This window comes from Phyllobates terribilis, unplaced genomic scaffold, assembly GCF_046119375.1.
Source record: "Phyllobates terribilis strain yellow unplaced genomic scaffold, ASM4611937v1 Scaffold_11__3_contigs__length_659146591, whole genome shotgun sequence".
Taxonomy (NCBI): Eukaryota; Metazoa; Chordata; class Amphibia; order Anura; family Dendrobatidae; genus Phyllobates; species Phyllobates terribilis.
Genome location: NW_027362771.1, coordinates 183,670,931 through 183,686,946, shown reverse-complemented (window position 1 = coordinate 183,686,946; position 16,016 = coordinate 183,670,931). Strand labels below are relative to the sequence as shown.

Below are 16,016 nucleotides of genomic sequence, written 5' to 3'. Positions count from 1 at the left end.
AAATGGTCCGAGTCAAGGGGAAGATGGATGTTGCTAAATAAAAGGATATTCTTGAGCAAAACCTGGTTCAGTCTGTCAGTGATTTGAGACTGGGACAGAGGTTCATCTTCCAACAAGACAAGGACCCAAAGCATACTGCTAAAGCAACACTTGAGTGGTTTAAAGGTACACATGTAAATGTTCTGGAGTGGCCGAGTCAAAGCCCAGACCTTAATCCAATAGAGAATCTGTGGTCAGACCTGAAGATTGCTTTTGACCAGAGGAAACCATTTAAAGTGAAGGAGCTGGATCAGTTTTGCGTTGAGGAATGTGAAAAAAAATCCCAGTGGCCAGATGTGGAAAGCTCATAAAGACTTATCCAAAGCGACCTGCAGCTGTAACTGCCACAAAAGGAGGCGCTACAAAGTACTGACTTTAGGGGGGAGAATAGTTATGCACACTGAAGTTTTCAGTTATTTTGTACTATTTGTCATTTGCTTCACAATAAAAAGAAAACCAAATGTTCCCAGTTGTAAGAATGTTCTTCACATGAACTGATGCAAACCCTCAAAAAAAACTGAAATTCCAGGTTGTAAGGTAGCAAAACTCAAAATGTGTCAATGGTTGGGGGTGGGGATGTTAATGTTTTTGAAAGCCACTGTTAATAAAAAGCACTTTTTACCTTTCAATTTCTCATAGAATGTACGCTCTTGCGAGCTAGGCTTTCAGGATTCTTGTTTACGTTGCTTATTTTTGATAATTTTGTTTGTTACATGTACCTTCTGAATTGCACCGAGTTGTGGAATATATTCCCACTATATTGAGATTATTATTGCTTTCCTAAATGTCTGCTTGTTCCACATTTCAGAGTGTAGGTGGTATATATAACAGTATTATTTGCAGATTAATTAATAGATAATGTACTTTCCTCAATTAGTTCTACATGATACAGAAAGTTAAGAACGGAAGTGAAATGTTCATCTTTGACCACTGGAGGGAGACACAGTACATATCTTGTATTCTTTTCCACCAAGTGTTTTCCATGCTAATATAATAAATTGCAAATTAAAATTAAACTATGTTGAAATTGAGACAACATAAATAGCTAAATATAGAATTTACAATACAATATTAAGTTATTTGCCCTTTATTTAAAGAAGCAGAATCCACCACACATCACAGTATTATGCCAATAGTTAGGATTTACCCATAATTTCTGTGCTGGAAGATTTCACAGTGTTAATTTGTTGGTGCTTGATGAATCTCTATTAGGTTGCCCAGTGATGAAGTCAGATGGCATTTCTGTAGGGGCTATTATTTTAGCCTTCCCTCTCTATTTGTTCACTAGGTTTGCAGTAGTAAGCCAACTCCTAGACCTGCTGTTCCTCCCACTATTCTTCATCTAGTTCAGACTTTAGGAAATTCTTGCAGTGAAAGGTAGGAAGAATAGAAGCATGCAATGTATGTGATGACTGCACTTTAATGCTCAAGGCAGACAGTTATCTTGAGTGGTTGTGCTAGGACTCCACACCTGGCTCCAGAGACTTATTCCAGCCATCCTACCCAAGTCACAGAGCTGGGATTACACTGCTGCAGGTGGGAGCTGCTGTTCTTTGACGATTTCCTCTGGAGTAAAGGAGCAGAAACTGAAAGGCTGAACAGAGCTCATGAGACATCCAATAAGATGATCATTGCTGCAGTGAGACCTATGTCTGGATGCTGCTTGTAACTACACCTGTGTAAGAAGCATCTTGGACAGGTGAGGGGTCTGCAACAAACAGTTCTGTGATATATCAACTGCTAACAGTTATCAGAGGGGGTTAAACAGACTGCTTAATGGATCTTACAGTACATTGGAGTACAGAAGGATGCTGCTGAGATAGGACTTGTTTCAGCACACTGGACCTACAAGGAGTCTACAGCTACAGACCTGGAAGCAGGTAGGTTCATCCAGAGTAATGTGGTCATTGGGGGGGTCAACACTTTATTATTTGTGGGACATCTGCCTACTTGTGAATGAAGTCAAAGGGGTTTGTCTTAAAAGGGTTAAAGCGTTTAGGTCAAGTGCTCGGTGGGTTAAGTGGTGCACTGCAATTCATTTGGTGCTCTTGATTAGTGTGCTTCATTTGTTTTGTTGATTGTGGTGTTGGCTTTGGTTGATGACTTGCAGTCGATTATTTGGGCATGATTTCACAATTAGAGCTGGAACAGTGCTGACCTCCTGCAGAATGTGGCACTCCAGCAGATGGAGTTCAGAGGACAGAAATTAATTAAGAGATAGACATAGGAGCATAGGTTTTTTTTTCCTTCTAAACTGAACCTACATAAGTTTATAACCCACTTTGCTTTATGTATACGTATATATATGTATATATATATATATATTTATTTTTGACTGTATGTGTATACTCTATAGTATATAGAGTATACACATACAGTCAAAAATAAATATATATATATACATATATATATACATATGCATATACTCAAATTCTGCAACACTTTGCATACATTATATATATATATATATATATATATATATATACACATACAGTGGAGAATTTTATAGATTCTGTGAGTGTTCTACATATAGCACTTTTGCTAATTCTGCAATGTCTGCAGTATATGATAGTGTGACTAACTGAATTGCTTTTATCCCAGTTATTATTACATTTCTATTCTGCCACCACTGAATAATCTGCAGTTTAGTGATTTGTAACACGTATTCTGTAATGTCAAAAAAATCAGATAAATGGTCATAACGTTACCCCTGAAATAATTTGTGCAGTGGAATTGTGTGGTGTAATTTATATTTTTCCCAACCATTCTAATTCGCTTCCTTTAGCATTATTATGCTATCAGTGTACTTAGAAGCCTGGCATTGTTGCTGCACATGTAATCATAGGCAACAGGATTATGGCTATTCATTGTCTGTTCCTTAGTCATATTGGATCAGCGTGGTAACTACAATTGGGAAAGAAATTGTTTTTTTTTCATATGTATTTGCCTTGTAATTGTAATTTGAGCATAATCCTGCTTAAGTGACTGAATCCAAATTATGGCAGTAACATTGCATGTCTTGCAGATCTTTTCATGGCTGCAGATCACTATTGACGAATTGATGATTTCTTTTTTAGCTCTTGGTGTTAACTATTTTATTGCCAGTGGATGTTTAAGTTGATACCAAATGCAGTACTTTCCTACTAGACACATGGTGTGTGACCTTCCGATTGCCTACAGAATATAATAACATACAGTATGTGGTACATAAGCAATGTAATACTCAGTCTTTAGCAACATATAAAGTGGATATAGTAGTGGAAATTAGCTTTACACTGATTATTTTGTGAACACAATTATCAACAAGATCATTGATAAAGGTCTGAATGATGAACCCCCACTGATTGCTTACATGAGGACCTAATGATCTCCGTTTCTTATGACTGCAGGACCTCAACGAGGAGGAGTTGTCATAGAGTGGTGGTCATGGATGTCCCCTGCTGCTCCATACTATGATTATAGGACTCACCGAAAGATCTGAGTACTTTACTTGGCTGTTTTTGAATGCCCCTAAAAAACTGAATGAAGAGGCAAAACTCATATGTGATCATTGCTCAGTTCAAACTGCAATGAGGAGCTCTGTCCCCCTTTCTATTGATTAGTGGGGGTCCCAGAGCTGGGAGCTACAGAGAGCATGACATTTATTACTTATTCTGTGAATAGGTTATAAATTCCCTTTTGTGGGATAACTCCCTTAATTTCTCCTTTAATTTTTTTGTTGAGGGAATATAGGGGTTATGACATTGTGTAAAATATAGTCCCTTTTATCCTTGTTTTAAAAAGACCTGTCACCAGATCAAAATTTTGTACAAACAGCGACCAACATTTCTTAAAGAAACAATGGCTGAAACCCCGGTAAATCCAGGGTCAGCCAGAATAGCCTACTCTTATAACATTTAGAACAGTTAAAAACATGAGTACAAAATGGCATAAAAAGTTTTATTTAGTCAATCTGTAAATAACTTACATTAATATATCCATAATATAAATATAATGCATGACAAGAAAGTGCAATGTGCTGGAAGAAAAACGCAGTCCCTCCTGAAAGGGCATATCATACCCAAGCTAAAAAGATAGAGTCTATATACATAGCGTGGTATCTTTCCGAGAGATATACTGGATAGAATAAGGCTATATATTCCAAGTGGAGCACATAAAAATGTTTAAACCAAACCCAGGTTCACCAGATGCTTACCACAATTATATATGGGGTCCAGGGAGACGCGGAGGGCAAGTGGCAAAGGTGTCAAACACACCAATATATTAATGTAAGTTATTTACAAATTGACTAAATAAAACTTTAACTTTTTATGCCATTTTGTAATCATGATTTTTTCTGTTCCAGATTAAAATTTTGTAGTTTTTATTATTATTTTATTCCCGTTGCTCCCCTGAATATGCCATTTAGTTTCTTTCTTTAAATCCACCTTAAAGTTCCAGTTTTTACTTTTTATTGTCTTTACCAAGTAGGCGGTGCTCATAAGAAAATAAAGCAAAGCAGTCTAAAGACATGCCCCCAGAGATTTGAGTTTGCCATTTTGACTGGCCAAACCATTTTCATTTGTGCTGCCTATTTAGGTCCTGGTTCTGGTGGTCTTTCGGTGGTAAAAGCAGTGCCAGCCACTGGTCCACTTAACAAGGGGTGTATTGATGTAGGTCCTGACTATTACTTCATATTGCCAACATAGAAAGTAGAAACCTTCTCTAGGCCAAGGTCATCTACTGTAGTTTGGTGTAATTTTTCGGCAAAAAAGCCAGGAGTGAATCTTGATGTGAGGAAAGTAAGAAAGATATAGGCCATAAAAACTATGCGATATCAAACTGAACTTAATTGTGTTGTGTAACTCTTTAAATTCAAGGCTGATAGCAAGGCTAGTGATTTAAAGGTCGCTGAATATATTCGACCAGTCAGGTCTGCAAATTGCAGACTTATCGCTTCTTATGCTGCTCCATGAGCACCTTCACACGGTGGACAGGTGCAGGAGCTTCGTACATTTACATGACCATAAATCTGACCACACTAGGGCATGCTGAAATTTTTGTCACAAGGACCTGAGGCTAATATTAGGTTTTTAGTCACCACACAGACTAAAAATAATTTTTTGGTCTAAATGTAACCCAAGATATTTGGTTAGCTGTAATTCAAGAACATCTTACTGTGTCTTGGCCGGTAGTCTTTATAAAGGTAAAAGTATTCTGGGAGTGATACCATTATTGACTAATCAGAAATATGATATTTTCAAATTTATGAACATAACCCCCCCTTCATCAGGTAAGCTGGCTGGTATTCAGTATAAATACATTTATCAAGTCAAATAAACTTGCAAACAAATAGACAAGAACTGATTTAACACAATATTTAGAAGAATTTAGTGTCTGGTACGTATACAAGGTAATTTTAGGAGCTTTCTTGTGATCTGACTCATTTCTATTGCATTTAGCTATAATTATTATGTGTGAATGGCGTAGTTGAAATGAATGCAGTAGTTTTAGGTCATCAGCATAGGAAATAATGGCAGCTCATTGTAAATGCCTGCTAACGCCAGTCAGTGAGCTGTGTGAATCTTGTCAAACTTGTCTGCATATACACAATAATCATACCCAATCATAACATTAATCATCATAGTAATCATTACAAGTCTTCACCGACTTGAAGCCAGGTTTACACTTATGTAGTCGCTGTGTTTCTTTAGCAGCACCCGTATCATAAGAAAAGGGAAATATATTGATATCTGGGATATGAGATTAATTACTACTGTAATTGCGGGGACCCGTTATAGGAAATGTTGCAATAGAATATAATGCACTTTGTTTTATTCTTTATCTGCTATATTATATCAGGAAAGAAAAAGTTTACAAACCAAGATTACTTTGGAATATGTATGATATTCCCATATTAATATAAACTTTGTTTTATCACAATATTATATTGCATCTGTCTGCTACATTGGCGAGTTTATGCCTATAGGATACTCCTGATTATATCAAGCAGGTGCTGCTTAAATGAGGTGTTTTATGCAGGTCAATACACCAGCCATCTGCATAAACTGGCGCACATTAAGTAAAGTAAATTGATCAATGCAGTAATACTGGAGCTGTTCAGTCTGTGCGCTGCCCTTAGGCCCCTTTCAGACATCAGTGCTTTGTCTTGTACGTGATAAAAACGCTCCGATTTTCATTAGTGTACCGGATCATATTTTCATCTAAGTGTGGTCAATGTTTCAGGTTTTACTATCAAAGTTTTATCAGTTTTTCTCCTATGCAAAAAAAAAACTGTCAAGGATTTCTCAAGCTTCTCCTAGGCTGATCTAGAATGAAACTAGGATGCCATCCATGTGCTGTCCAAGATTTTCATTTTTGATCAGAAATTCAGATCAAACACAAACACGTCTCTTTTTTATGGACGCTTGGTTGACAAAAAAACATGGGCATGTGAACAAATCCATAGAATGAAATGGTTACATGTTCTATCCGAAAAGAGAACGGATAGAGCATGTACAGTGGTGGCCAAAAGTATTGGCACCCCTGCAATTCTGTCAGATAATACTCAGTTTCTTCCTGAAAATGATTGCAATCACAAATTCTTTGGTATTATTATTTTCATTTAATTTTCTTGCAAGGAAAAAACACAAAAGAGAATGAAGCAAAAATCAAATCATTGATCATTTCACACAAAAACTCCAAAAATGGGCCAGACAAAAGTATTGGCACCCTCAGCCTAATACTTGGTTGCACAACCTTTAGCCAAAATAACTGCGAACAACCGCTTCCGGTAACCATCAATGAGTTTCTTACAATGCTCTGCTGGAATTGTAGACCATTCTTCTTTGGCAAACTGCTCCAGGTCCCTGATATTTGAAGGGTGCCTTCTCCAAACTGCCATTTTGGGATCTCTCCACAGGTGTTCTATGGGATTCAGGTCTGGACTCATTGCTGGCCACCTTAGAAGTCTCCAGTGCTTCCTCTCAAACCATTTTATAGTGCTTTTGGAAGTGTGTTTTGGGTCATTGTCCTGCTGGAAGACCCATGACCTCTGAGGGAGACCCAGCTTTCTCACACTGGGCCCTACATTATGCTGCAAAATTTGTTGGTAGTCTTCAGACTTCATAATGCCATGCACACGGTCAAGCAGTCCAGTGCCAGAGGCAGCAAAGCAACCCCAAAACATCAGGGAACCTCCGCCATGTTTGACTGTAGGGACCGTGTTCTTTTCTTTGAATGCCTCTTTTTTTTTTTCCTGTACACTCTATGTTGATGCTTTTTGCCAAAAAGCTCTACTTTTGTCTCATCTGACCAGAGAACATTCTTCCAAAACGTTTTAGGCTTTCTCAGGTAAGTTTTGCAAACTCCAGCCTGGCTTTTTTACGTCTCGGGGTAAGAAGTGGGGTCTTCCTGGGTATCCTACCATACAGTCCCTTTTCATTCAGACGCCGACGGATAGTACGGGTTGACACTGTTGTACCCTTGGACTGCAGGGCAGCTTGAACTTATTTGGATGATAGTCGAGGTTCTTTATCCACCATCCGCACAATCTTGCGTTGAAATCTCTCATCAATTTTTCTTTTCCGTCCACATCTAGGGAGGTTAGCCACAGTGCCATGGGCTTTAAACTTCTTGATGACACCGCGCACGGAAGACACAGGAACATTCAGGTCTTTGGAGATGGACTTGCAGCCTTGAGATTGCTCATGCTTCCTCACAATTTGGTTTCTCAAGTCCTCAGACAGTTCTTTGGTCTTCTTTCTTTTCTCCATGCTCAATGTGGTACACACAAGGACACAGGACAGAGGTTGAGTCAACTTTAATCCATGTTAACTGGCTGCAAGTGTGATTTAGTTATTGCCAACACCTGTTAGGTGCCACAGGTAAGTTACAGGTGCTGTTAATTACACAAATTCGAGAAGCATCACATGATTTTTCAAACAATGCCAATACTTTTGTCCACCCCCTTTTTTAGGTTTGATGTGGAATTGTATCCAATTTGGCTTTAGGACAACTCTTTTTGTGTTTTTTCATTGAAGACAAATTAAATGAAGATAATAATACCAAAGAATTTGTGATTGCATTCATTTTCAGGAAGAAACTGAGTATTATCTGACAGAATTGCAGGGGTGCCAATACTTTTGGCCACCACTGTACGTGAAGGATGGAAGTCTGAATCAGACCTCGTCTTGAAGAACTTGTCTATGTAAAGTGATGACAAAAGTGAACTGTTTACCAAAAGCATTCCGTGAATGTGCAGCATCTGAAACAACGGATACTGGAAGCCTGTGCTAGCATTTCTTCTGTGGTGTTGCTATCAGTGTGTCAAGAATGGGAGAAGTGGGTTGCATTGACAATCCAACACAATGGGCAGCACTTTGAACACATTTTATAAGTGGTCATAAACTTGTAAAAAACTCATGAAAGAATAAAGTTACGTTAAAACCAAGCACACCATTGTTTTTCTTATGAAATTCTCAATAAGTTTGATGTGTCACATGACCCTCTTCCCATTGAAAAAAATAAAGTTGGATCCAAAATGGCCGACTTCAAAATGGCCACCATGGTCACCACCCATCTGGAAAAGTTTCCCCCTCCCATATACTAATGTGGCACAAACAGGAAGTTAATATCATCAACCATTCCCATTTAATTTAGGTGTATCCATATAAATGGCCCACCCTGTATATATATACACTGCTCAAAAAAATAAAGGAACACTTAAACAACAGAATAAAACTCCAAGTTAATCAAACTTCTGTGAAATCAAGCTGTCCACTTAGGAAGCAACACTGATTGACAATCAATTTCACATGCTGTTGTGCAAATGGAATAGACAATAGATGGAAATTATTGGCAATTATCAAGATACACTCGATAAAGGAGTGGTTCTGCAGGTGGGGACCACAGACCACATCTCAGTACCAATGCTTTCTGGCTGATGTTTTGGTCACTTTTGAATGTTGGTTGTGCTTTCACACTCGTGGTAGCATGAGACGGACTCTACAACCCACAGAAGTTGCTCAGGCAGTGCAGCTCATGCAGGATGGCACATCAATGCGAGCTGTGGCAAGAAGGTTTGCTGTGTCTGTCAGCGTAGTGTCCAGAGACTGGAGGCGCTATCAGGAGAAAGGCCAGTACACCAGGAGATGTGAAGGGGGCCGTAGGAGGGCAAAAACCCAGCAGCAGGACCACTACCTCTGCCTTTGTGCAAGGAGGAGCACTGCCAGAGCCCTGCAAAATGACCTCCAGCAGGTCACAAATGTGCATGGGTCTGCACAAACGGTTAGAAACCGACTCCATTGGGGTGGTATGAGGGCCCGACGTTCACAGATGGGGGTTGTACTCACAGCCCAACACCGTGCAGGACGCTTGGCATTTGCCACAGAACACCAGGATTGGCAAAGTTGCCACTGGCACCCTGTGCTCTTCACAGATGAAAGCAGGTTCACAATGAGCACATGTGACAGACGTGACAGAGTCTGGAGACGCCATGGAGAGCGATCTGCTGCCTGCAACATCCTTCAGCATGACCGGTTTGGCAGTGGGTCAGTAATGGTGTGGGTGGCAATTCTTTGGAAGGCAGCACAGCCCTCCATGTGCTCACCAGAGGTAGCCTGACTGCTATTAGGTACCCACATGAGATCCTCAGACCCCTTGTGAGACCATATGCTGGTGCGGTTGGCCCTGGGTTCTCCTAAAGCAGGACAATGCCAGACCTCATGTGGCTGGAGTGTGTCAGCAGTTCCTGCAAGATGAAGTCATTGAAGCTATGTACTGGCCCGCCTGTTCCCCAGACCTGAATCCGATTGAGCACATCTGGGACATCATGTCTCGCTCCATCTACCAACGTCACGTTGCACCACAGACTGTCCAGGAGTTGGCGGATGCTTTAGTCCAGGTCTGGGAGGAGATCCCACAGGAGACCATCCGCATCCTCATCAGGAGCATGCCCAGGCATTGTAGGGAGGTCATACAGGCACGTGGAGGCCACACACAATACTGAGCCTCATTTTGACTTGTTTTAAGGACATTACATCAAAGTTGGATCAGCCTGTAGTGTAGTGTTTTTCCACTTTTATTTTGGGGGTTACTCCAAATCCAGGCCTCCATTGGTTAATAAATTTGATTTCCATTGCTGATTTTTGCGTGATTTTGTTGTCAGTACATTCAACTTTGTACAGAACAAAGTATTCAATGAGAATATTTCGTTCATTCAGATCTAGGATGTGTTATTTGAGTGTTCCCTTTCTTTTTTTTGAGCAGTGTATATACCAGATATACTCGAGTATAAGCCAACCCGAATATAAGCCAAGGCACCTAATTTTACAACAAAAAACTGGGAAAAATTATTGACTCGAGTATAAGACTAGGGTGGGAAATGCAGCAGCTACTGGTAAATTTCCCATCCTGGTAAGTATTGCCCCCTCATCCTCAATCCTGGTATGCATGGCCCCTCATCCCCAATCCTGGTATTCATGGACCCCTCATCCCCAATCCTGGTATGAATGGACCCATCATCCCCAATCCTGGTATGTATGGCCCCATCATCCCCAATCCTGGTATGTATGGCCTCCTCATCCCCAATCCTGGTATGCATGGCTCCCCTCATCCCCAATCCTGATATGCATGGCCCCATCATCCCCAATCCTGGTATGCATGGCCCCATCATCCCCAATTCTGGTATGCATGGCCTCCTCATCGCCAATCCTCGTATGCATGGCCCCCTCATCCCTAATCATGGTATGCATGGCACCCCTCATCCCCATCCTGGTATGCATGGCACCCCTCATCCCCCAATCCTCATATGCATGGCACCCCTCATCCCCAATCCTGGTATGTGTAGCACCCATCGTCCCCAATCCTGATATACATGGCCCCATCATCCCCAATTCTGGCATGCATGGCCTCCTCATCACCAATCCTCGTATGCATGGCCCCCTCATCCCCAATCCGGATATACTTGACCCCTGCAGACCCAATCCTGGTATGCATTACCCCCTCATCCCAATCCTGGTATATATGGCCCCCCTATCCTGGTTTGCATGGCCTCCCATCACATTAAAAAAATAAACACTCATACTCACCTTCCTCCCCTCTGCACCAGCGCTGCTCCTGTTCTATCCATGGGCATGGAGAAGGATGAATATGCATTCTCTTTAGTAGTGGGCACAGAGGATCACTGAGCCGCAACGTTAACTGCGGCGCTACTGACACTGTGTGCATGCTATTAAAGAAATTAATTTTCATCCCTCTCTACTCCCATGGGCGTGAAGATGGGTGAATATTCATTTCCCTTTAGGAGCGGACACACATGATAGCTGCAGCAGCGGCTACTGCGTGTGCCCCGCTCCTCCGCTGCTGCAAAAGCTGAGGGGGGCTTTTTCAGCCTAAAAAATGGGCTGAAAAAGTTGGCTTATACTCGAGTATATACGGTATATGGATATTTGATGACAGGTCCTCTTTAACTTTCTTTCTTCTTTTGCTCTCAAACAGCTATATTGTTATGCATACCCAAAATTTGAATGGATACAATTTACTAAAGCCGTAAAAGTAATTGAATAGCTAATTATCTACATATCGTGTACATCGCACCCTAGCCACTAGTTACTTCACTTATATTGCCATTAAAATGTTAGATTAATTATATTGTGCATATATTATGGAAAAACTGTTGCTTGGTAAATCCAGATTGTTTACTCCCTATATTTAATTGCGGTAGCTATTACAATAATGATCCTGTTTTCAATTATAGGCAATTTCCATTGCTCCTTTCAATCCCTTCTGTGCCAAGTTGACAACTTTGTACTTTATATTCAGTGCAACATGTCATTAAGTTCTCTTGTGCTGAAAAGTACTGTTGTGACCAAAAATTTTGAGACTGACAAATTTTTTGCTTTCATAGTTTGCTGCTTCAGTGTTTTTAGAGCTTTTAGTCAGATATTTCTTTTGGTTACTGAAGTACAATTATAAGCATTTCATACATTTTTTATTGACAAATAGATCAAGTTTATTCAAGGACTCCATATTTACAGTGTTGACCCTTATTTTTCAAGACTTCTGCTATTCACCCTGGCATGCTGGATATCAGCTTCTATTCCAAATCCTAACTAATGGCAACCCATTCTTGCCTAAACAGTGGAGTTTATCACAATTTTTGTGTTTTTTGTTTGTCTATATGCTTTTTGAGGATTTGACCACAGCCTCTCAATTGGACCTGCTGCCATTCCTTAGCAAGCTTTGTACTGGAGCTGAACCTGTTCCGTAGCTGAATCCTCTTTAAGAGATGGTCTGAACACTTGCTGTACTTTCTTGGATGCCCTGAACCCTTTTCACAGTAATTTAATCTCTCCCTTTGAAGTTCTTGAATGCTTGATGATGGTTGATTCAGGGGCAACCTTAAATCCATAAATGTCCTTGCCTGTAAAGCCCTTTTAAAGCAAAGCAATGATGAATGTATGTGTTTCAGTTGAAGGAATTACTCTGCAATTTTGTGCAATGCAACTGATCATTCTTCATAGCAATCTAGAGTTACAGCTTTGGCAAAAAATTAAGAGGCCACTGAACAGTTTTCTATTGGAAAGCATGGAAAGCTTGGGGGAAGCATGCCAAGACGCATGAAAGCTGTGATTAAAAATCATGGTTAGTCCATCAAATATTGATTTCTGAACTCTTCCTGAGTTAAAACATGAGTAATTTGAGGTCTGAAAGCACTGTTTCTTTTTTAGTATTTTAGTATTTTGACGCTTTATCATTTGCTGCAAATAAATACAAAATTTTTAGCTTTGAATTTCGGAGACATGTTGTCAGTAGTTTATAGAATAAAACAACAATGTACATTTTACTCAAAAATATACCTATAAAGAGAAAAATCAGAGAAAATGAAAATTTTGCAGTGGTCTCTTAATTTTTGCCAGAGCTGTATATAAATATATATATACACCGTATTTTTTGGAGCATAAATTATGGAGAGGAATGGGGGTGCATCTCATGGTCCGAATGTAACGTTTTGTGATGTGGGGGCGGCTGGGGCTGTGGCAGCTGGGGCGGTGATGGAACGGCACAGCGCGCAGTCATCCCCGGCCCTGCCTCTTTGTAACGTCACTGCAGCGCACGATCTGGATGAGAGCCCGCCCACCTCCTAATGTCCAGCGTGGACGTAGTGAATTCATGGCTGTGCCCTCAAACATGCTGCTGCCGCCGCTCTTTACTGGGTAGCACCGCTTCATCACCGCCACAGCCCCCTGGTGCCACATCCACAGTCCCCTCCTGCCACAGCCACAGCGCCCTCCGCTGCCACAGCCACGGCTCCCTCCACTGCCACAGCTGCAGCCCCCTCCGCTGCCACAGCCCCAGACCCCTTCTGCCACAACCACAGTCCCCTCCTGCCACAGCCCCCTCCTCTGCCACAGCCCCAGCCCCCTCCCGCTGCCACAACCCCAGCCACCTCCGCTGCCACAGCCCCAGCCCCCTCCGCAGCCCCAGCCCCAGCCGCCTCCGCTGCCACAGCCCCAGCCTCCTCCACTGTCACAGCTCCCTCTGCAGCCCCAGCCACCTCCGCTGCCGTAGCCCCCGGCCAGTGTGACCCCGCTCCCTGCCTATCGTGGGTCCAGAATGAGAGGCAAGCATTATAACGTAGAAGTAAAATATAAAGTAAAGTGAAAAAGCACATGTCATGAAACATTGTACCACTCCTGTGGTGAACTATAACTTCCAGCATGCCATTAGAGCTGAAGGACTTGCTGGGAGTTATAGTTCTCCTCAGAGCAAGCACATGACAAATATGTGGTGAACTATAACTCCTAGCATGGCATAAGAGCTGCAGGATATCCTGGGAGTTATAGTGCCCCTCAAAGGCAACCACAATACCTGTGCGATCTTAAAGAGGACATACCATACGTGGCTGAAGTCATACAGCTAGTACATGATGCAAGCCGCCAGTGGATCGGGCAGCATACTGGCTGTATGACTTCAGCCACGTTTGTTTTTTGGCGTTTCTTCCTGCGTGTGTGTACAGTTAGAGACCAGTCAGTCATTGACAGCAGGAGAGGAGAAGCCAAAGTATGGTACGTTTTCCTCTGCCGCAGCATTTCAGACTGAAGACTGAAACATACCATATCAGCCTTACGTCGTACATCCAGTGTCTGATACATTCAGTCTGATTCAAACGTTTTTTTTCCACTATTTTCCACCTCTATAACCTGGGTGCGTCTTATGGTCGGGTGCGTCTTATGGTCCGGTGCGTCTTATAGTCCGAAAAATACGGTAATATACATATATGATTTGCAGCACCCTCGTCCAGCGCCTATGTTGGTAATCCCAGGCGCCCTTTCCGATTAGAGTGCCCCGTGACAGCGTACTAATCAAAAGAGCCCCCCCAAGGATGCTGGGAGGTTGTGAGAAGTTTGCAATGCTCTGGTCCTGTGCCATGGAGTACCTGCCCTGCGAATTATTTTATTTATACAATGATAAATAAACACAACTGATGAAAAATGTAAAAATGTTGATAGCTGGTTATAGAGATCAGGTATTGGCGCCAAGCGAAAACTATATTTATTCATAGTGAGAGCTAGATTGTTCATGTAAGTGCATTAATGTAGTAACTGTGACACCTTGTGATTAGAATTGTAAATGTTAGTCAGTAGGTACAAAAGCTGATTGGCAGATTGAAGACATGTCCGTGTGTTGTACACTAAAGAACTAAGTGTACTTATTCGGAGTGACATCAGTGATAGAAACACTATTCTGTATGATTGGCTTTGTTTGCACAGTGCTTTATTAGTAATGCCTCATTGAATAACATTATTGTGCAGCTGTTTGTTCATTAAAATACAAGAGGAAGGACGAGCTTATTGAGCCCTGCAGCACTGTAGTCTTTGTTAAGTACTGAAAGCTAAAGAAATGAAATATTGGGTGATGCTATCATTCTTGTGTCAGCACATTGGTTTCTTATGATCTATGAATGCCATTTTCAAAGACAAATTACCAATCCAAGTATTAGCACTGGATTCTTCAATTACATAAAAACAAAGAATGGAAAAGAAATAGACCAATTCATGGAAATATAATTAACTTCTCTTCTACTTCATCCTTCAGTCTGGCTCTAGTAAAAGGCTATAAAACTGCAGCATTTAGTTTTACAGTCACATATTAATCAAAAGGAAGACTATTTTATAATTGTATTGTCCTCTGGGGAGCTCATTTAACTAGTTATATCTACAGTACAGACCAAAAGTTTGGACACACCTTCTCATTTAAAGATTTTTATGTATTTTCATGACTTTGAAAATTGTACATTCACACTGAAGTCATCAAAACTATGAATTAACACATGTGGAATTATATACTTAACAAAAAAGTGTGAAACAACTGAAAATATGTCTTATATTCTAGGTTCTTCAAAGTAGCCACCTTTTGCTTTGATGACTGCTTTGCACACTCTTGGCATTCTCTTGATGAGCTTCAAGAGGTAGTCACCGGAAATGGTTTAAACTTCACAGATGTGCCCTGTCAGGTTTAATAAGTGGGATTTCTTGCCTTATAAATGGGGTTGGGACCATCAGTTGTGTTGTGCAGAAGTCAGGTGGATACACAGCTGATAGTCCTACTGAATAGACTGTTAGCTGCTTTTTTCTTGCCATAATACAAATTCAGAGTAAAGAAAAACGAGTGACCATCATTATTTTAAGAAATGAAGCTCAGTCAGTCTGAAAAATTGGGCAAACTTTGAAAGTGTCCCCAAGTGCAGATGGAAAAACCATCAAGCGCTACAAAGAAACTGGCTCACATGAGGACCGCCCCAGGAAAGGAAGACCAAGAGTCACCTCTGCTTCTGAGGATAAGTTTATCCGAGTCACCAGCCTCAGAAATTGCAGGTTAACAGCAGCTCAGATTAGAGAGCAGATCAATGCCACACAGAGTTCTAGCAGCAGACACATCTCTTCAACAACTGTTAGGAGGAGACTTTGTGCAGCAGGCCTTCATGGTAAAATAGC

The 16,016-nt window shown here is 41.1% G+C and overlaps 1 protein-coding gene across 2 annotated transcripts in view; it reads left to right on the top strand.

Annotated features, from left to right (window-relative positions):
• Positions 1–1,235: 1,235 nt before the first annotated feature.
• TAFA2 (TAFA chemokine like family member 2) overlaps positions 1,236–16,016 on the top strand; it is a 577,024-nt gene continuing 562,243 nt past the window's right edge. The window contains exon 1 of one of the 2 annotated variants that reach the window (XM_073651864.1): positions 1,236–1,919. The gene's annotated coding sequence lies outside the window, so the exon portion shown is untranslated. The remainder of the gene's footprint in view (positions 1,920–16,016) is intronic. The other variant, XM_073651865.1, reaches the window with a different exon arrangement.